The 22546-nt window shown below is 39.4% G+C and overlaps 1 pseudogene; it reads left to right on the top strand.

Annotated features, from left to right (window-relative positions):
- The first annotated feature begins 5797 nt into the window (after positions 1-5797).
- LOC128647222 (receptor of activated protein C kinase 1-like) lies at positions 5798-10111 on the top strand (annotated as a pseudogene).
- Positions 10112-22546: the final 12435 nt, after the last annotated feature.

The raw sequence follows: 22546 nt of genomic DNA, 5'->3' as shown, positions 1-22546 counted from the left end.
TATAGAACAGTGGCTGTACCATTATTATCTGATCTTTCCCAAAATAGGGTACTTAGGTGTTTGTGTGTTCCTTTGTAAATTTATGGTTCAGGATTTTATTTGTAAATATGCAACTGGAGTTTATTGATCATCTGCAGTGATTGCCTTATTAGTATGATCTCATAGTATTGTGCATGGTAGACTTTGCAGAACCAGGGTATAGATGGTTGTTATAGGATTTTAATTATTTGTAGTGTTTTGCGAGTGCTGTGTTTCAGTGAATGTAAGTATATGTGTTGAATTTCAGGTTAATTGTGGTTGTTTAAAGTTTGTGTCGGCTGTTAATGTTTTGTTTTGTGGAATGGACTAGTGGTTTTAAATGTTTTCTAAGAGATTGTTATGTTTTTCTCTTTCGTGACTGCGTGTGGAAGCGTGCTGTATGAATGGCATATTGGATAGTGAGGTGTATTTGATTTTGCTTGCTATTAAGAATAGTATTCTGCATGCATGAGTGGAGTGCATGATTTGTCATTTAGTTTCGTGTTATATTGTGTTTGCGTGCCACATGGGATGTTTCACGCAGACAAGGGGGAAATATTGATGAGTATTGATGAGTATCTTTATGTGATTTGGGTGATTATTATTTTAAGTAAGAAAGTGAACCTAAAATGTTTTTATTTTTCTATTTTGTTCTTATAATAGTCTCTGCTCCTAGTAAATTGGATTATCTAGACACTTATGCTAGGAGTCTTGGAATACTGTAACATTATTTATAACTCCCTTCTACTTAAAAGGGAAACTGAACCCAAATGTTTTCTTTCGTGATTCAGATAGCACAGGACATTTTAAGCAACTTTCTAATTTACTCCTATTTTCAATTTTTTTTATTCTCTTAGGCCTAGATTTGGAGTTCGGCGGTAGCCGTGAAAACCAGCGTTAGAGGCTCCTAACGCTGGTTTTGGCCGCCCGCTGGTATTTGGAGTCAGTGATTAAAGGGTCTAACGCTCACTTTTCAGCCGCAACTTTTCTATACCGCAGATCCCCCTACGCCATTTGCGTAGCCTATCTTTTCAATGGGATCTTTCTAACGCTGGTATTTAGAGTCGTTTCTGAAGTGAGCGTTAGAGCTCTAACGACAAGATTCCAGCCGCTTGAAAATAGCAGGAGTTAAGAGCTTTCTGGCTAACGCCGGTTTATAAAGCTCTTAACTACTGTACCCTAAAGTACACTAACACCCATAAACTACCTATGTACCCCTAAACCGAGGTCCCCCCACATCGCCGCCACTCGATTTAAATTTTTAACCCCTAATCTGCCGACCGCCACCTACATTATACTTATGTACCCCTAATCTGCTGCCCCTAACCCCGCCGACCCCTATATTATATTTCTTAACCCCTAACTTGCCCCCCACAACGTCGCCGCCAGCTACTTAAAATAATTAACCCCTAATCTTCCGACCGCAAATCGCCGCCACCTACGTTATCCCTATGTACCCCTAATCTGCTGCCCCTAACATCGCCGACCCCTATATTATATTTATTAACCCCTAATCTGCCCCCCACAACGTCGCCGACACCTGCCTACACTTATTAACCCCTAATCTGCCGAGCGGACCGCACCGATACTATAATAAAGTTATGAACCCCTAACCCGCCTCACTAACCCTATCATAAATAGTATTAACCCCTAATCTGCCCTCCCTAACATCGCCGACACCTAACTTCAATTATAAACCCCTAATCTGCCGACCGGAGCTCACCGCTATTCTAATAAATGTATTAACCCCTAAAGCTAAGTCTAACCCTAACACTAACACCCCCCTAAGTTAAATATAATTTTTATCTAACGAAATAAATTAACTCTTATTAAATAACTTATTCCTATTTAAAGCTAAATACTTACCTGTAAAATAAATCCTAATATAGCTACAATATAAATTATAATTATATTATAGCTATTTAAGGATTAATATTTATTTTACAGGCAACTTTGTAATTATTTTAACCAGGTACAATAGCTATTAAATAGTTAAGAACTATTTAATAGTTACCTAGTTAAAATAATAACAAATTTACCTGTAAAATAAATCCTAACCTAAGATATAATTAAACCTAACACTAGACTATCAATAAAATAATTAAATAAACTACCTACAATTACCTACAATTAACCTAACACTACACTATCAATAAATTAATTAAACACAATTCCTACAAATAAATACAATTAAATAAACTAGCTAAAGTACAAAAAATAAAAAAGAACTAAGTTACAGAAAATAAAAAAATATTTACAAACATAATAAAAATATTACAACAATTTTAAACTAATTACACCTACTCTAAGCCCCCTAATAAAATAACAAAGCCCCCCCAAATAAAAAATTCCCTACCCTATTCTAAATTAAAAAAGTTACAAGCTCTTTTACCTTACCAGCCCTGAACCGGGCCCTTTGCGGGGCATGCCCCAAGAATTTCAGCTCTTTTGCCTGTAAAAGAATAAATACAATACCCCCCCCCAACATTACAACCCACCACCCACATACCCCTAATCTAACCCAAACCCCCCTTAAATAAACCTAACACTAAGCCCCTGAAGATCTTCCTACCTTGTCTTCACCATACCAGGTTCACCGATCCGTCCTGAAGAGCTCCTCCGATGTCCTGATCCAAGCCCAAGCGGGGGCTGAAGAGGTCCATGATCCGGTCAAAGTCTTCATCCAAGCGGGGCAGAAGAGGATCTTCCATCCGATTGAAGTCATCATCCAGGCGGCATCTTCTATGGTCTTCCATCCGGAGCGAAGCGGCAGGATCCTGAAGACCTCCAGCGCGGAACATCCATCCGGACCGACGACTGAACGACGAATGACTGTTCCTTTAAGGGACGTCATCCAAGATGGCGTCCCTCGAATTCCGATTGGCTGATAGGATTCTATCAGCCAATCGGAATTAAGGTAGGAATTTTCTGATTGGCTGATGGAATCAGCCAATCAGAATCAAGTTCAATCCGATTGGCTGATCCAATCAGCCAATCAGATTGAGCTCGCATTCTATTGGCTGTTCCGATCAGCCAATAGAATGCGAGCTCAATCTGATTGGCTGATTGGATCGGCCAATCGGATTGAACTAGATTCTGATTGGCTGATTCCATCAGCCAATAAGAAAATTCCTACCTTAATTCCGATTGGCTGATAGAATCCTATCAGCCAATCGGAATTCGAGGGACGCCATCTTGGATGACGTCCCTTAAAGGAACAGTCATTCGTCGTTCAGTCGTCGGTCCGGATGGATGTTCCGCGCTGGAGGTCTTCAGGATCCTGCCGCTTCGCTCCGGATGGAAGACCATAGAAGATGCCGCCTGGATGATGACTTCAATCGGATGGAAGATCCTCTTCTGCCCCGCTTGGATGAAGACTTTGACCGGATCATGGACCTCTTCAGCCCCCGCTTGGGCTTGGATCAGGACATCGGAGGAGCTCTTCAGGACGGATCGGTGAACCTGGTATGGTGAAGACAAGGTAGGAAGATCTTCAGGGGCTTAGTGTTAGGTTTATTTAAGGGGGGTTTGGGTTAGATTAGGGGTATGTGGGTGGTGGGTTGTAATGTTGGGGGGGGTATTGTATTTATTCTTTTACAGGCAAAAGAGCTGAAATTCTTGGGGCATGCCCCGCAAAGGGCCCTGTTCAGGGCTGGTAAGGTAAAAGAGCTTGTAACTTTTTTAATTTAGAATAGGGTAGGGAATTTTTTATTTTGGGGGGCTTTGTTATTTTATTAGGGGGCTTAGAGTAGGTGTAATTAGTTTAAAATTGTTGTAATATTTTTCTTATGTTTGTAAATATTTTTTTATTTTCTGTAACTTAGTTCTTTTTTATTTTTTGTACTTTAGCTAGTTTATTTAATTGTATTTATTTGTAGGAATTGTGTTTAATTAATTTATTGATAGTGTAGTGTTAGATTTAATTGTAGGTAATTGTAGGTAGTTTATTTAATTATTTTATTGATAGGGTAGTGTTAGGTTTAATTATATCTTAGGTTAGGATTTATTTTACAGGTAAATTTGTTATTATTTTAACTAGGTAACTATTAAATAGTTCTTAACTATTTAATAGCTATTGTACCTGGTTAAAATAATTACAAAGTTGCCTGTAAAATAAATATAAATCCTAAAATAGCTATAATATAATTATAATTTATATTGTAGCTATATTAGGATTTATTTTACAGGTAAGTATTTAGCTTTAAATAGGAATCATTTATTTAATAAGAGTTAATTTATTTCGTTAGATAAAAATTATATTTAACTTAGGGGGGTGTTAGTGTTAGGGTTAGACTTAGCTTTAGGGGTTAATACATTTATTAGAATAGCGGTGAGCTCCGGTCGGCAGATTAGGGGTTAATAATTGAAGTTAGGTGTCGGCGATGTTAGGGAGGGCAGATTAGGGGTTAATACTATTTATGATAGGGTTAGTGAGGCGGGTTAGGGGTTCATAACTTTATTATAGTAGCGCTCAGGTCCGCTCGGCAGATTAGGGGTTAATAAGTGTAGGCAGGTGTCGGCGACGTTGAGGGGGGCAGATTAGGGGTTAATAAATATAATATAGGGGTCGGCGATGTTAGGGCAGCAGATTAGGGGTACATAGGGATAACGTAGGTGGCGGCGGTTTACGGAGCGGCAGATTAGGGGTTAAAAAAAATATGCAGGGGTCAGCGATAGCGGGGGCGGCAGATTATGGGTTAATAAGTGTAAGGGTAGGGGTGTTTAGACTCGGGGTACATGTTAGGGTGTTAGGTGCAGACGTAGGAAGTGTTTCCCCATAGAAAACAATGGGGCTGCTTTTTTGCAGGTGTTAGGTTTTTTTTCAGCTCAAACAGCCCCATTGTTTCCTATGGGAGAATCGTGCACGAGCACGTTTTGGAGGCCGGCCGCGTCCGTAAGCAACTCTGGTATCGAGAGTTGCATTTGCAGTAAAAATGCTCTACGCTCCTTTTTTGGAGCCTAACGCAGCATTTGTTTGAACTCTCGATACCAGAGTTAATTTTATGGTGCGGCCAGAAAAAAGCCTGCGGAGCGTTAACAGCCCTTTTACCGCCGAACTCCAAATCTAGGCCTAAGTATCTTTATTTGAAATGCAAGAATGTAAGTTTAGATGCCGGCCCATTTTTGGTGAACAACCTGGGTTGTCCTTGCTGATTGGTGGATAATTCATCCACCAATAAAAAAATGCTGTCCAGAGTTCTGAACCAAGAAAAAAAAGCTTAGATGCATCCTTTTTTAAATAAAGATAGCAAGAGAACAAAGAAAAATTGATAATAGGAGTAAATTAGAAAGTTGCTTAAAATTACATGCTCTATTTGAATCACAAAAGAAAAAAAAAAATGGCTTCAGTGTCCCTTTAATGTTTCTGATACCCAAGAGTGGTATAATGTATTACTATTTCATTTTCCTCTATTAAGTTTATATAAAAATGTAGGTCTTAGAGAGGCCTTGAATGCTTGTTGAGGGGTAGTCATTCTATAAAAGAGAAATTCGAGGTTCAATTTTTAATGTACACCTGGCAAAATTAGTATTGTTTTCTTTTGTATATGTACAGACCTGCTTTTATCCTTTTTTTGTTGTTGCCATTTTTTTATTGTTTTTATGTACCTGTATTGTGAATACTGTATACCAGACGTCATTTACTTTCATTTGTACAAATATTTGACCCTCAAAAATAATTTAGAAAAATAAATAAATAACAGAGCTATCTCCAGCCTTTACGGACCAAGCTCCTGTGATCCTTCTCCATCCTCTTCAAGTGGAGCGTCAAATAATGACCATGAAGGAGCAGATGACTTTTCGGGGGACCCTTAATGGCCATAATGGCTAAGTTCCATACGCCAAGATTTAGAGTTCTGTGTTAGCCGTCAAAAGCAGTGTTAAGGGGTCCTAACGCTGCTTTTGACTGCCCACTGGTATTTAGAGTCAGGCAGGAAAGGGTCTAACGCTCACTTTCAAGCCGCGACTTTTCCATACCGCAGATCCCCTTACGCCAATTGCGTATCCTATCTTTTCAATGGGATCTTCCTAATGCCGGTATTTAGAGTCTTGGCTGAAGTGAGCGGTAGACCCTCTACCGACAAGACTCCTACCGCCAAAAAAAGTCAGTAGTTAAGAGCTTTATGGGCTAACGCCGGTTTATAAAGCTCTTAACTACAGTGCTCTAAAGTACACTAACACCCATAAACTACCTATGTACTCCTAAACCAAGGTCCCCCCACATCGCCGCAACTATAATAAATATTTTTAACCCTTAATCTGCCGACCGCACATCGCCGCCACCTACATTATCCCTATGAACCCCTAATCTGCTGCCCCTAACATCGCCGACACCTACAAATATTTATTAACCCCTAATCTGCCCCCCCCAACGTCGCCGCTACCTTACCTACACTTATTAACCCCTAATCTGCCAACCGGACCTCGCCGCTACTATAATAAATGTATTAATCCCTAAACCGCCGCACTCCCGCCTCGCAAACACTATAATAAATAGTATTAACCCCTAATCTGCCCTCCCTAACATCGCCGCCACCTAACTTCAAGTATTAACCCCTAATCTGCCGACCGGACCTCGCCGCTACTATAATAAATGTATTAACCCTAAAGCTATGTCTAACCCTAAGCCTAACACCCCCCTAAGTTAAATATAATTTTAATCTAACGAAATAAATTAAATCTTATTAACTAAAGTATTCCTATTTAAAACTAAATACTTACCTGTAAAATAAACCCTAATATAGCTACAATATAATTAATAATTATATTGTAGCTATTTTAGGATTTATATTTATTTTACAGGCAACTTTGTATTTATTTTAACTAGGTACAATAGCTATTAAATAGTTATTAACTATTTAATAGCTACCTAGTTAAAATAATTACAAAATTACCTGTAAAATAAATCCTAATCTAAGTTATAATTAAACCTAACACTACACTATCAATAAATTAATTAAATAATTTACCTTCAATTACATACAAATAAACTAATCTAAATTTAAAAAAAAAAACCCACTAAATTACAAAAAATAAAAAAAGATTACAAGAATATTAGGCTAATTACACCTACTTTAAGCCCCCTAATAAAATAAAAAAGCCCCCCAAAATAATAAAGGTCCCTACCCTATTCTAAATTAAAAAGTAACCAGCTCTTTTACCAGCCCTTAAAAGGGCTTTTTGTGGGGCATGCCCCAAAGTAATCAGCTCTTTTGACTGTAAAAAAAAATACACCCCCCCAACATTAAAACCGACCACCCACATACCCCTACTCTAACACAAACCCCCCTTAAATAAACCTAACACTACCCCTCTGAAGATCTCCCTACCTTGAGTCGTCTTCACCCAGCCGGGCCAAAGTCTTCATCCGATGGGGCAGAAGAGGACATCCAGACCGGCAGAAGTCTTCATCCTATCCGGGCAGAAGAGGACATCCGGACCGGCAGACATCTTCATCCAAGCGGCATCTTCTATCTTCATCCATCCGGAGTGGAGCGATCTTCTTCCAGCCGACGCGGATCCATCCTCTTCAACCGACGCCTACTCGCCGAATGAAGGTTCCTTTAAATTACGTCATCCAAGATGGCGTCCCTTGAATTCCGATTGGCTGATAGGATTCTATCTGCCAATCGGAATTAAGGTAGTAAAATTTGAGGGACGCCGGTCGGTTGAAGAGAATGGATCCGCGTCGGCTGGAAGAAGATGGCTCCGCTCCGCTCTGGATGGATGAAGATAGAAGATGCCGCTTGGATGAAGATGTCTGCCGGTCCGGATGTCCTCTTCTTCCTGGATAGGATGAAGACTTCTGCCGGTCTGGATGTCCTCTTCTTCCCCATCGGATGAAGACTTTGGCCCGGCTGGGTGAAGACAACTCAAGGTAGGGAGATCTTCAGGGGGGTAGAGTTAGGTTTATTTAAGGGGGGTTTGGGTTAGAGTAGGGGTATGTGGGTGGTGGGTTTTAATGTTGGGGGGGTTGTATTTTTTTTTACAGGCAAAAGAGCGGATTACTTTGGGGCATGCCCCGCAAAAAGCCCTTTTAAGGGCTGGTAAAAGAGCTGGTAACTTTTTAATTTAGAATAGGGTAGGGAACTTTATTATTTTGGGGGGCTTTTTTTTTTATTAGGGGGCTTAGAGTAGGTGTAATTAGCCTAATATTCTTGTAATCTTTTTTTATTTTTTGTAATTTAGTGTTTTGGTTTTTTTGTAATTTAGTTTAGTTTATTTAATTGTATGTAATTGTAGGTAATTTATTTAATTAATTTATTGATAGTGTAGTGTTAGGTTTAATTGTAACTTAGGTTAGGATTTATTTTACAAGTAATTTTGTAATTATTTTAACTAGGTAGCTATTAAATAGTTATTAACTATTTAATAGCTATTGTACCTATTTAAAATAAATACAAAGTTGCCTGTAAAATAAATATAAATCCTAAAATAGCTACAATATAATTATTCGTTATATTGTAGATATATTAGGGTTTATTTTACAGGTAAGTATTTAGTTTTAAATAGGAATACTTTAGTTAATAAGAGTTAATTTATTTCATTAGATTAAAATTATATTTAATTTAGGGGGGTGTTAGGGTTAGGGTTAGCCTTAGCTTTAGGGGTTAATACATTTATTATAGTAGCGGCAAGGTCCGGTTGGCAGATTAGGGGTTAATACTTGAAGTTAGGTGGCGGCGATGTTGGGGGGGCAGATTAGGGGTTAAAACTATTTATTATAGGGTTTGCGAGGCAGGAGTGTGGTGGTTTAGGGGTTAATAACTTTATTAGAGTAGCGGCGAGGTCCGGTTGGCAGATTAGGGGTTAATAAGTGTAGGTAAGGTAGCGGCGACGTTGGGGGGGCAGATTAGGGGTTAATAAATATAATATAGGTGTCGGCGATGTTAGGGGCAGCAGATTAGGGGTACATAGGTATAATGTAGGTTGTGGCGGTGTCGAGCGGCAGATTAGGGGTTAATAATATAATGCAGGTGTCAGCGATAGCGGGGGCGGCAGATTAGGGGTTAATAAGTGTAAGGTTAGGGGTGTTTAGACTCGGGGTTCATGTTAGGGTGTTAGGTGCAGACTTAGAAACTGTTTCCCTATAGGAAACAATGGGGCTGCGTTGGGAGCTTAACGCTGCTTTTTTTGCAGGTGTTAGGTTTTTTTCAGCCCAAACTGCCCCATTGTTTCCTATGGGGGAATCGTGCACGAGCACGTTTTGCCAGCTTACTGCTACCGTAAGCAACGCTGGTATTGAGAGTTGAAGTGGCGGTAAATTCGGCTCAACGCACCCTTTTTTGAGCCTAACGCAGCCCCTCAGACAACTCTCAATACCAGCGTTGTTTGGAAGCAGCGGTAGGAAAAAAAGCTGTGTTAGCTACGCAGGTCTTTACCGACAAAACTCTAAATCTAGCCGATAGATAGCTACCACTCCCAGATATGATCCTCAGCTCTTCCCGGGATAAAACAGTTATTATGTGGAAAGTGACACATGATGAGACAAACTATGGTGTTCCTCAGCATGCCATGTGTGGATTCTCTTTGCCAGTGATGTGGTCATTTCATCAGATAGGCAGTTTGCCCTCTCTTGTTCCTGGGATGGCACTCTGCATCTTACCACTGGCACCACAACACAGCACTTTGATGGTCACAAAAGGACGTCCTGAGCGTAGCTTTCTCTGCTGACAACTGCCAGATCATGTCTGGATCCTGTGACAAGACCATCAAACCATGGAACACAACGGGAGTGTGCAAATACACCGAAGATACATACAGGAAGAATCTCACTCTGGGTGGATGTTATGTCCGATTTTCCCCAAACAGCAGCAATCCAATCGTATCCTATGGCTTATACAAGATAATGAAGGTCTGGAATTTGGCCAACTGCAAACTGAAGACAAATCACACTGGGCACAGTGGATACTTGAACACTGTGACAGTGTCCCCTGATTGTTCATTGTGCGCATCTGGTGGCAAGAATGGACAGGCCATGCTCTGGGATTTAAATGAGAGAAAGTACCTGTACACCCTGGACAGAGTATATGTCATCAATACTCTGTGCTTCAGCCCCAACTTCTATTAAATGTGCACAGCTACTTATATGTAAAAGCTAAGTAAAAGCTTTTAAAAGTTCAAATGAAAATAGCATGATTAGTAAACAATACATAAGAACAAGTCCTACAGCTCTATTGCTGCAGAGACAAGACGCCAACGTTCATTTTAAAATTGAAGTAAAAAAAAAAATACAATATAAAATATTAACAACTTTTGCGGTTGTAGATGACTTTAGAAAAATTGATAATGTTACAGGTAAGCAAATAGGCATAAATTCTATGAACGTCTTTATAATAACAAAGAAAGAAATGAGCAACAAACTGTGCTCACAGATACTGAGTTCAGGTGTGTAAAGTGTGCTAAGGGAGGCTGCCACCTTCGCGGCATGCAGTGTTATAGGATCCTCAATGTATGAACACATCCAAAACAGTCCCCTAATAGACCCAGGATAGGGATACTTTCTGTAGAATTTGCACAGACTTAGAGCTTATAGGCAAAGAGACATTTTCTGATAACTGTTAAGGCAGCGCTAATTGTGTAAAGTCAAATAGTAACTGCAAGTCCCAAAACAGAGATCACTGTGCCAGTTACTTTTTCACACACTGCCTGCTTCTCACTTCTGCAATCGATAGCAAAGAGGTAAGTGAATCATGAAATCAAATGCAGTAAAATCTCCAAATAAACCGCTACCGCAGAATACCAACAGGAAGATAGATATATCAGAACATCCTGGCAGCTACTGTGTGTGCTGTAAAGCTATTAGCGGTAAGCGGATAGGATACTGCCAGGTCCCAAGCTCCAATGAGCCAAATAAGTCAAACAGTCATGAGGCAAAAAACAACAGAGCCAAAGGAGCAAATTTGTACTCACAATACCGGGGATCTGTAGAGAGGTAATATCGAGTTGTAATCCTCAACACTGGGTGCAGCACATACAGCTTGGTGCCGGAAAAACACTGCTCAGCCTCTCACAGTAGCACACTCCTCCTCCAATCAGACAGAGTCAGCAGAGTCAGCTGGAGCCCAAATCGGCCCGGAGAAGCCAAACGGAAATGGAGTCCCTGTACTCCACAGAGATATATGAGAAAAAAGGTAATCCAAAGCTGAGTCCAGGAAAAGGGAAAAACGATACACTCCAGTTCCAAATATAAAATGTAGAAAAAAGCCTTTATTTGATAGACATAGATTAAAACAGGTCACAAAATTATCTCTGCATAGAGAACTTGTACAAAGGGTCTGACCGGTTTCGGCACAAAGTGGCCGTAGTCATAGAATGATAGCAGGTGTTCAACAAAGAGCACCTGATATACCTGTTGGCCACTCCCCTAGTGGGAGTGGTGAAAAATAAAACCAGGTTAAAAACCTAACACTGTTTTGGGAGATTTCTTTTTTGATCTAGAGAATCTAAAGAAAAAAGAACAAAAGCTCAAGTGGGACAAATGGATTCTAACTAAATATATTAGCATGAAAATGATTCCAAGAGGTCTAAGGATTAATAAATTTCCTACCTATGATGTAAAGGACCCTGGATTCATAGAAAGATGGAACCAAGCTTTAACAGACTGCTCACTTAAACTTATATCCTTATTAATTGAATATAAGGATTCATTATTGGCAGAGGTCAAGAATAAGATAACTGCTTTGCAGGGTGATATGAATAAATATAAATTGTGTAATGTCTATCCAGAATATGATGCTATACTCAAGAATGTTATGGAAGAATCTAAGAAATTAATTATCCACATTAAGCACTCTAAATACATACGTGACCAAAAAGATTATAGCAATGGCATGGTTTACATGTGGCGTAAAAGACAGAGAGGTAGAGCTTGGTCACAAACTACTAATAAATCCATGGCTCAGAGTGTGGGACAGGCTACTCCATCTTTTAAACCTAATAAGGTGAATAAGAAACCCAACAGAGTGATTGGATCCAAACAGGTTGTATTCTCTGACTCAGAGCCTGAGCATACCGATGAAGATAGATTTGCATCCAGTTTTGATGATGAGGCAGGCTCAGCCTCTGAGGGAGAGATATCTGAATTATTGGAGAATACTGTACACAACTCTTTACCTAAAAGTATTCTGAAAGAACCTAAGGGGGCTGATGTGGGAACCATCCCTAAGAGGGGTGGGAGAGGTAGACAGAGAAGAGGTCGGTCTCATTATTCCCAACCTAGTATCACTAGGGAGTCTATGACCAGTGATATGGGACCCAATACGCAGGTTTTTCAGTGGGCACAGAAACAACCCAGAGGGGGAGGGAGAGGCTATTCACAGAGGAAAGAGGAAACAGATGCCCAGTTTCAGAGGTACCCAGTGAGAGAGAATAGGAGTACCAGGGGGCACAGATATCAGTGAATGATTTTTCGGTAATTAATTTATCCTCCTACCAGATAACTGATGTTGAGAGAAAAGTCCTGGGATATGGTCTTAACTTTGTCCCATCTAGGGACTTTGATCTATTCCAGACTATATTGGATGTAAATAAAATGGTAAGGGATCTTACCCTGAGGAAGTTCTTCTCAACATCTACTGACAGCGTACCTGATGCTTCAAATACACATGATCAAGAGAGGAGTCAAGCTGACTTATCATTCAATGATGTCTGTGCTCTAACAGACTTAGAAGATTTGGGTGGTACACAGGAGGCGAGATTAACTACCTCGCAAACCAACTACCATCAATACAATTTGAAATCTAGGTCAAACTTTTATCCGTTGCAAACTAGGGGTAAAGGCCTGGAAGTTTTTCATAAAAGAGTCATTGAAGATCTCACTGCACTGGATAAATCCAGTAAATTAGACCGTTACTCTAATTTGTCTAGACTAGAAAGAGAAGCAGTAGCGACCCTACAGAACAATAAGGAGGTGGTTATACGTCAGTCTGACAAAGGGGGCAGTGTGGTCTTGCTGGATAAAGACATGTACATTAAGGAGGCCTTAAGACAACTTGAAGATCCTGAGGCCTATATGGAACTAGCCAGGGATCCCACAATGCAGTACAGAGCTATTCTTAGGGACCTTTTGGATGATGGGGTGGAGATGGGCATTTTTGATGAACAGACATATGATTGTCTAATGGTCGATAGTCCTGTGGTGCCCATCTTCCACCTCTTTCCAAAGGTCCATAAGAGCCTAGTAGATGTACAAGGTAGGCCAATAGTGGCAGGGATTGGCTCCTTATTGGAACCTCTGTCCAAATGGGTGGACCAATTCCTTCAACCCCTGGTTCAAAAGTTGCCAAGTTTTGTTAAAGACACAACTCATGTGCTCTCTAGACTTGAAGACGTGATTTGGGAGTCAGGATACAGCTGGATTACCATCAACGCTGTGTCCTTGTACTCCTCTATACCTCACGAGTGTGGCCTAAAAGCAGTATCTTACTTTTTGAGAATGGAGACTGATCTCTCCCTTGAGCATAGGGAGTTTGTGCTGAGAGCGGTTCATTTTCTACTCCAGCATAACTTTTTTATGTTCGAGGGAAAATTTTACCTCCAGAGGCGTGGAACCGCCATGGGGGCTAAGTTTGCCCCCTCCTATGCCAACCTATTTATGGGTTGGTGGGAGAGGTTCCATGTCTTTGGAGGTAATAGAGACAATACTCTGCATATTGTTAAATATCTACGTTATATAGATGACCTGTTGGTCATCTGGTCAGGCAATAAAGATCAAGTAAAATCGCTGGTTGACACGTTTAACACTAACAGTGTGGGCCTGAGTTTCACCTTTGAGTGGAATCAGACCAGTGTTAACTATTTGGATGTGACCCTTAGTTCTGATGCTCTAACTAGGGGGGTGTCCTCATCTCTTTATAGGAAGCCTATTTCTGGGAACACGCTGTTGCATGCTAGAAGCAGTCATCCTCGGCATGTCTTCAAAGGCATTGCTAAAGGCCAATTCATGCGGATTAAAATAAATTGTTCCCGGGAAGAGGATTTCCTTAAAGAGAGTGAGGAACTAAAATCTAGATTGAAAGACAGGGGGTATCCCAAGAATTTGATAAACAGGGCCTTCTCTGAGGTATCGGCTATGGACAGAAAAAGTGTCCATGGCCGGCAAAAAGAAAACAAATTGATGCATCATCCTTCTTCTAGGTTTAAACCTACCCTGGTTACGGCCTTTTCTAATCAGTTCAATAAAGTTTGCAAGGTAATTGAGAAGAATTTGCCTATTCTCCGTGGTGACACGGTTCTAAGGAAAATTATGGATGATGGCTGTAATTTTATTTACAAAAGGAATTTAACCTTGGGTAACATCTTGTCCCCTAGTATGCTACCACAGATAGATAGTGGTAGCTCCTGGCTGAAGGTAAAGGGAACTTACAAGTGTGGCAAAAGAACATGTAAGTCATGTGACCACATGTATGTTTCCAAAACATTTACCTGAGCCCGAACGTCAGAAGTATTTGACACTAGAGGTTGCATTAAGTGTGGCAGCAAATATGTCATATATCTTATTGAGTGCACCCAGTGTAACAAACAATACGTGGGCAGAACCACTAGACCTGTGGGCAAGCGAATTAGGGAGCATCTCTCTTATATCTCACAGGAAAGGGCTGTTTCTGCTTTATCTAAGCATTTTTTGGAAGTCCATTCGGGAGACGTTGGAACCCTCAGGTGGCAGGCTATAGAACAAGTGTCCAGACCACCAAGAGGGGGCAATGTATTCCATATTCTCTCTAGACAGGAGATTTATTGGATACATAGGCTTGGTAGCCTGTTGCCTGGGGGTTTCAATTCCGAATTTGACATCATCAATTTTTGGCATAGATAGCGGTTATGTTTTTTGAGCATTACTATCCTATGTAAATATTCAACTAGCATAGAGTTGCCTATATCAGTTTAATGTGGATGCCATTGACAGCTTTAGATTATGTGGAAATATTTTTTATGGTTATATAGTAACCAACTATTCCATATAGTACTTTAGTAATTTAAAATATGTACTTTTATTATTTTTGTACTTTATATTTATGGAATTTCCATTATTTAATTATGTATCTGCCATCATTAATTTTCATTATTTAACTATGTATGTGCATTCTCATCTGTACATAATTAACTGTTTTTTGATAACTCTGCCGATATCCTTAGTAACATTTTAGCACATTGCTCTTGTTACTTATTTGTTTAAGTTATTTCCTTATATATTTGTTCTATCCATACCCATATACATGTATTATATATATATATATATGTTAAATCCCTCATCTGCACTGCTTTGAGATACTAGTATGTTTTTAACCTGGTTTTATTTTTCACCACTCCCACTAGGGGAGTGGCCAACGGGTATATCAGGTGCTCTTTGTTGAACACCTGCTATCAGTCTATGACTACGGCCACTTTGTGCCGAAACCGGTCAGACCCTTTGTACAAGTTCTCTATGCAGAGATAATTTTGTGACCTGTTTTAATCTATGTCTATCAAATAAAGGCTTTTTTCTACATTTTATGTTTGGAACTGGAGTGTATCGTTTTTCCCTTTTCCTGGACTCAGCTTTGGATTACCTTTTTTCTCTTTATAATAAATCTGCTATGAAAAAAGTATAGGGAAAGCAACATTTCTCACAGTTGCTTATATATCCTGTGAGCCTTCAAGGATCTGATACGAGAAATACAAGATATTTGCTACCACTAAGGGGAACGTCTGAGAAATAGCATATCTGAATACCTTCTTAACTCCAGTATAACCCTTTTTTTATTGTAAAAGCAATGGATACCAACAAATGCAAATATTAAAGGGAAAAAAAACAACAATAATCACAGGCATCACGGTGAAACAGTAGCGTATTTTTAATTCTGCAATTTAAATAAATCATTACATGTATTAGCAACAAGATACATTTTAAAAATACATAATTGCAACAATAATCAGCACATTACTGCAGACAGTATAAATATATGCAATTCCAAAATATTAACTGACATCTCTTGATAAGCACACACATTGTATATGCAAAGACCTTGAATAAAAGACAATCAGTCTTCTTGAATTGTACAAACATTTTTTATTGCTATGTTATAGCAATGCATTTACAGAGCAAACACTATTTAGGTGTCATATTAAAGACATAGGGGCCTATCTATCAAGCTCCGAAAGGAGCTTGACGGCCCGTGTTTCTGGTGAGTCTTCAGACTCGCCAGAAACAGCAGTTATGAAGCAGCGGTCACAAAGACCGCTGCTCCATAACCTGTCCGCCTGCTCTGAGCAGGTGGACAGACATCGCCAGAATTCAACCCGATCGAGTACGATTGGGTTGATTGACACCCCCCTGCTGGTGGTTGATTGGCCGCGAGTCTGCAGGGGGCGGCGTTGAACCAGCAGCTCTTGTGAGCTGCTGGTGCAATGCTGAATATGGAGAGCGATCAGGTTGAATTGCGGATTTAGACCGCTGCTTCATAACTGGTGTTTCTGGCGAGCCTGCAGGTTCACCAGAAACACAGGCCCTCAAGCTCCATCCGGAGCTTGATAAATGAGCCCCATAGGGGTAGATTTATTAATAAAAAAACTAGTGAAATGCTTGTGCAATGCCACCCACCTGCTCACTGGCGGCCAATTGGCCGCTAGCAGGCGCTGTCAATGGGGCTCTGAAGCAGCATTCACTGCTTAATAAATGGAGCCCTGTGGCTTAAATTCCATTCTTGTTCCATTCTTATTGAGACCTATACCTTTTTTTTATTTTACTTGACTTTTTTTTTTAATCCACTGTTTGAATTGAAGGCTGTTTAGCTAATATACTCCAGGAACATCTGTATTTCCTATATACAATGCCAGTAAAAGTTATCACTAGCAAATACTTTATAAACAGTTAACCCGACAATATTTTTTGTCATACACAACTGTGTTGATTAGCACGAAAAATAAGTGAAGTAAAAGATTTTATTTTTTTAATTTATACTGAGGTTCTAAGAGTAAAATACTTCCTAATAATCCTCGTTGACTGATAGGCACTTCCTGCCTCTGCTCATTGGTTGATAGCTACTTCCTGATAATGATTATTATTTAATAGGTACTTCTGGCTAATATTCATCATGAGCACCAATGAACATAGTAGAACAACATATAAGCCAATGGTGATTATTTTGATGTACACACTTGATACTTGTGTATTAGTTAACATTTGTATTTAATCAGGTTTTACTTTGATAGAAGATTTTTGTGTACTGTGTCCCTTTAACTTGTGGGACTGACAGAAGATTTTTATCGTGTGGGGGTGATCAAATAATTGAGATTTTATAGAAGACAGGTGGTAGATATTTTTATGTTTCTTTCTTCTCCTGCAAATTCCCCAAGCATCAATAATTCCAGATAGCAACAACTGTAAAAGAGAATGAGGCAATAGCTTTTAACAGTGCTACTACTGTGGGAGGCTCTGCAGTGTTGTCAGATATTTGACCATAAAGTCTGGAACAGAGGGAACAGCGATAGTAGAACAAATCCAAACCTGAGAAATGGAAACACAGTTAACTCTGGAAAACATAATTTCCAGGAAGTGGATTTGCACAGATATTTGTGTGTTTAACACTAATATATCCAGCGCCGAAAATAGTCGGATGCTGCTGCCATATTTGGCATTTGTTTGTGAAACGAATCCCAAATTCCAAATGTATGGACATGCCTAGAAATAACAGGTAGGAAAATACGAACTCCATTTTTAAAAGGACTGTAGTCTCAAAAGGTAGAATCATTTCTATTTTATTACAAGATATGAAAGCTTCTAAGGATCATCAAATAAAGAGAAGTGTTAGGAATTGTGGACTAGACATTTCTTTTTGCAAAAATGCAAAATGTGATCATTCTGTGGTATAATAAAATGTATACCAGCTTCAGACTGACAAAAGTATTAACTTCCACCTCTGGAAGGCTCCCCTCTACAATATTCCCCATTAATTAATCAACAGGCCCATTTTAATCTTAGTTCCAACACTGTCAGGTTGTTTCTTTGATCTTGATTGAAACTTTTAACCGATCTTCATTGCCCACTGAAAACGTTTTATTTCTGGCTTCATAGACATCCTACTTCTCGCAGCAATTTTCTGTGTGGAAAAATTAATCTGACTTTATTGATTTATTTTTTTACAGATCCCTGACTTTTTATGTAATTGAACAGGGATAAGGGGAGGACTAAATAACATAAATTAGGCCACTTATTTAAGGGGTATTATAGAAATAAAGTGAAGGGGCGTCACTTCTGTTTTTTACATCTTTTTTTCCTTCAGGTGCTCTTTGTAAGTCAGGGAAACAGCTCATAATACAACACAAGTGAAGCAAGAGATTATGAGGTAGGCATGCTGTCATACCTGCATATTAGGATTAGTATGTAGTGGTTTGGTTCTATCATACTTTTTCTGTCACATGCTTATAGCAACAGCTATATATATATATATATATATATATATCTGCTTCAAGGTTCGACGTGTTGTGCGTTCAGAGATGGTATTCTGCATACCTTGGTTATAACGAGTGGTTATTTGAGTTACTGTTGCCTTTCTATCATCTCAAATCAGTCTGCCCATTCTCCTCTGACCTCTGTCATCAACAAGGTATTGCCATCCACACAACTGCCACTCACTGGATATTTTCTTGTTTTGGGACAATTCTCTGTAAACCCTAGAGATGGTTGTGTAGATCAGCAGTTTTTTAAATACTCAGACCAGCCCGTCTGGCATCAACAACCATGCCACGTTCAAAGTAACCCCCTTTCTTCCCAATTCTGATGCTCGGTTTGAACTTCAGCAAGTCGTGTTCACCACGTCTAGATGCCTAAATGCATTGAGTTGCTGCCATGTGATGCATTTTTATTGAAAAGCAAATAAAAAAGCATGTGATTAAGAGGCTGTCTATAGTGGCTTAGAAACAGGAAGAAATTTAGAGATTTAAATGTTATAGAATATATTAATATATCATATCTATATATATATATATATATATATATATATATAAAATGTACATATTGATTATTAATAACAACAACCTATTTTTATGTCCAATATTTGAATCGCAGGTAACCTTTAAGATTATATTATTTGTTTATTCTATCTAGATTTTGTATCTGTTTTAACCCCTAACTTCAAAGTGATTTCCACCCATGTGCTGAGCTGTTATTTAGTTTTTAGATGCTGTACACACTTTTGAGTGAGAAACCCACATATATTATATATTGTTTTCAGCAGACCCAGTAGAGTCAAACTATATCATTATTTATGTATATATCATAAGAGTAAATTAAAAAGTTACATAGTATCTAATGAAACACGTTTGACTCGTTGCTATTACACCTTGTTTTCCATGGATCGTCAATAAAGGATAATCGGATAGATTACGAGTTTTTCTTTTTTAGCTGTGCAGTGCTAACGAGCAGTTTTCCCTCACCGCTTACTTACCTACAGTGCTGGTATTACGAGTTTTCAGAAACCCGTCGTTAAAAGACCAGAAGTGAGCGTTGAGCAAAAGTTTGCTCATTACCGCACTCCAATACCAGCGCTGCTTAAGTCAGCAGTGAGCTGGTCGTAAGTGCTTGTGCACGATTTCCCCATAGGAATCAACAGGGAGAGCCGGCTGAAAAAAAGTCTAACACCTGCAAAAAAGCAGCGTAAAACTCAGTTACGCAGCCCCATTGATTCCTATGGGGAAATAAAAGTTATGTCTACACCTAACACCCTAACATGAACCCCGAGTCTAAACACCCCTAATCTTACACTTATTAACCCCTAATCTGCCGCCCGACATCGCCGACACCTACATTATATTATTAACCCCTAATCTGCCGCTCCGGACACCGCCGCCACCTACATTATACTTATAAACCCCTAATCTGCTGCCCCCAACATCGCCGACACCTACATTATATATATTAACCCCTAATCTGCCGCCCCCAACGTCGCCGCCACTATATTAAAGTTATTAACCCCTAAACCTAAGTCTAACCCTAACACCCACTAACTTAAATATAATTTAAATAAATCTAAGTAAATATTCCTATCATTAACTACATTATTCCTATTTGAAACTAAATACTTACCTATAAAATAAACCCTAAGCTAGCTACAATATAACTAATAGTTACATTGTAGCTAGCTTAGGGTTTATTTTTATTTTACAGGCAAGTTTGTATTTATTTTAACTAGGTAGAATAGTTATTAAATAGTTATTAACTATTTAATAACTACCTAGTTAAAATAAATACAAATGTACCTGTAAAATAAAACCTAACCTAAGTTACACTAACACCTAACACTACAATATAATTAAATAAATTAACTAAATTAAATACAATTACCTAAATTGAATTAAATTAGCTAAAGTACAAAACCCCCCCACTAAATTACATAAAATAATAAACAAATTACATATATTTAAACTAATTACACCTAATCTAATAGCCCTATTAAAATAAAAAAGCCCCCCCCCTAAATAAAAAAAAACCCTAGCCTAAACTAAACTACCAATAGCCCTTAAAAGGGCCTTTTGCGGGCCATTGCCCCAAAGTAATCAGCTCGTTTACCTGTAAAAAAAAATACAAACAACCCCCCCAACAGTAAAACCCACCACTTACACAACCAACCCCCCAAATAAAATACTATCTAAAAAAACCTAAGCTCCCCATTGCCCTGAAAAGGGCATTTGGATGGGCATTGCCCTTAAAAGGGCAGTTAGCTCTTTTGCCGCCCAAACCCTAACCTAAAAATAAAACCCACCCAATACACCCTTAAAAAAACCTAACACTAACCCCCTGAAGATCGACTTACCCGGAGACGTCTTCATCCAAGCCGGGCCGAAGTCCTCAACGAAGCCGGGAGAAGTCTTCATCCAAGTCGGGTGAAGTGGTCCTCCAGACGGGCAGAAGTCTTCATCCAGACGGCATCTTCTATCTTCATCCATCCGGCACGGAGCGGGTCCATCTTCAAGATATCTGACGCGGAGCATCCTCTTCATTTGGAGTCTTCTTACTGAATGAAGGTACCTTTAAGTGATGTCATCCAAGATGGCATCCCTTAGATTACGATTGGCTGATAGAATTCTATCAGCCAATCGGAATTAAGGTAGAAAAAATCCTATTGGCTGATGCAATCAGCCAATAGGATTGAGCTTCAATCCTATTGGCTGATCCAATCAGCCAATAGGATTGAGCTCACATTCTATTGACTGATTGGAACAGCCAATAGAATGTGAGCTCAATCCTATTGGCTGATTGACAGGATGGTGATACAGGATAACAGGTAGCAGTGACAAGCTGGTGATGAGAGAAAAGCCAGGAGACAAGCTGAGAGTCAGATACCTGAGAGCAGTTTGATAAGTCAACAAATACAGGTAGAATCTATTGGAGTAGTAAGTCAAGCCAAGTTTAGTATACCAGAGTAGCAGTCCTATTTTTCATCAAACAAAAGGGAAATCCAATAGAGTAGTCAGGAGGCTAGCCAAATTAAGTAATGAGGAACTCAGTCAAGGTCAGAGGCATTAACAGACTGGTAGATCCACAATGTGGTTTGTGAGGCTGCCTTTTATAGCAGTGCTGCCGAAGTAACTGCCTGCAGCTGGCAGCATTTATAAGTGTTTTTTTTTCTTATATGGTAGTTAAAGTTTATGGAAGTAATTCAAAATGACATTTTCAAAATCCAGCTTTGACACGGTAAAATCCCCTTCTCAGAATAAACCATGCACTATATAATTACACATATAATTTATACTTCTAGGTTACTATTAAAATCATCAATAAAGCAAACAGGGATTCTGCTCATCTGCGAAAGGTAAGGAATGTAATGACCCTATTAACTGAAGTAAAATAGAAATTAATTAATTTACGCAGGTCTACTATACACGTCTTATTTACCAGCGGGGATTACTAGTATTTTAGAATGCTACCATGCACAGTAGATCTAGTTGGCATTTTAGGACTTTTAAACCCTCAGCACACTGAGGCCTAGATTTAGAGTTCGGCGGTAGCCGTCAAAACCAGCGTTAGAGGCTCCTAACGCTGGTTTTGGGCGCCCGCTGGTATTTGGAGTCAGTGATTAAAGGGTCTAACGCTCACTTTTCAGCCGCGACTTTTCCATACCGCAGATCCCCCTACGCCATTTGCGTAGCCTATCTTTTCAATGGGATCTTTCTAACGCTGGTATTTAGAGTCGTTTCTGCAGTGAGCGTTAGAGCTCTAACGACAAGATTCCAGCCGCCTGAAAATAGCAGGAGTTAAGAGCTTTCTGGCTAACGCCGGTTTATAAAGCTCTTAACTACTGTACCCTAAAGTACACTAACACCCATAAACTACCTATGTACCCCTAAACCGAGGTCCCCCCACATCGCCGCCACTCGATTAAAATTTTTAACCCCTAATCTGCCGACCGCCACCTACGTTATACTTATGTACCCCTAATCTGCTGCCCCTAACACCGCCGACCCCTGTATTATATCTATTAACCCCTAACTTGCCCCCCACAACGTCGCCGCAAGCTACTTAAAATAATTAACCCCTAATCTTCCGACCGCA

The sequence above is a fragment of the Bombina bombina genome, chromosome 2 (genome assembly GCF_027579735.1).
Source record: "Bombina bombina isolate aBomBom1 chromosome 2, aBomBom1.pri, whole genome shotgun sequence".
NCBI lineage: Eukaryota > Metazoa > Chordata > Amphibia > Anura > Bombinatoridae > Bombina > Bombina bombina.
The sequence above is the reverse complement of the archived record's forward strand: the minus strand, read 5'-3'. Positions and strand labels throughout refer to the sequence as shown.